Raw genomic sequence first — 1,194 nt, 5'->3', positions numbered from 1 at the left:
GTTGCGTATTAGATCGGGATAAATACACAGAAGTTCTCCTTCGACAAGAAAAAAGGCATGTGCAATCTACAACGTTGGAAATTTATGATAGGCTGTATGATAATTTACTTATTTCTGGTGAAAATGCTGAGTTTATTCAAACCGAAAACCCAAGACAAAAGCGAATTCCATGATCATGATGGCTCTGTCATTACTATTGCTATAAGTATCGCAAACAGCGAACTTAGAACTGTCAGGACGCTAAATATTCCTGCAGAATTAAACAGCAAGAACTTCATTGGGTAATTATTAAATGTGGCAAATAAAAGGTACTGAATTCGAAAAGTTGTTTAATTGACAGAAGATTGTGGTACAAAGGGACTGGGTCTGTCCGAATGTTTGCTACGTCCGATATTACATTCTTGTGAGAGTTTACGTAATCCTTCTAAATACCTACATGTCATGTGTGCAATGAGCCAGAGCATTTTTGAGAAAACTGCCTAAATCGAGTTTTCATTCTATGAAATATTCTGCAATAGCGGATAAGACTAGAGTGGCAGGGAATTGCCCCCTCCTGTAACGCAACGGGTAACACCGAGAACACTGCCAATGAGTCCACTGGACAAACCCTTATTTAGGATGAAAAAAAAATTCGCACTAGACGAGATATCGGACAACGCTGAAAAGAATGAAACGGTTAAAAATCAGTTTAAAAATACTTACCAGGAAAAAAGCTAACAGAGTGCATCAAATTTCTGTTCCTCATCAATATAATGTAAGAAAAGTGCCGTAAGAAAGTATCAGGGCGACGAGATGGGAGAAACGGAAAATGAATCTATTTGAAGCGAATCCGAACAAGACAATTAAATGCAGGAATAAGAAGGAACAGGAAAACTTCCAAATAGCTTGCAATGGGCGATATGACAATGCTGACTCTACTCATGCGTCATGTCTGTGGAATAACAAATGAAACGAGGATGAGGATTTTGGGGAATTTCATAAAAGCCAATGACGTGGACATTGCTTTCCTTCAAGAAATAGCTTGCTAAGAGATGAACCTGCTGCCGCAATACAATCTATAGAACAAAATTCGTCTCTAGCGTCTGGGGCTGCCGAATCTTAACCAAAATGGGACTAGAATCAGAGAACTTAGAAAAGCAGCAGGATGGACGTGTCGTCAAAGCCAAACCATACGAAACTAAAATATTGTACTTT

This window comes from Schistocerca serialis, chromosome 3, assembly GCF_023864345.2.
Source record: "Schistocerca serialis cubense isolate TAMUIC-IGC-003099 chromosome 3, iqSchSeri2.2, whole genome shotgun sequence".
NCBI classification, from domain to species: Eukaryota; Metazoa; Arthropoda; class Insecta; order Orthoptera; family Acrididae; genus Schistocerca; species Schistocerca serialis.
Note: the sequence above shows the minus strand (reverse complement) of the source record.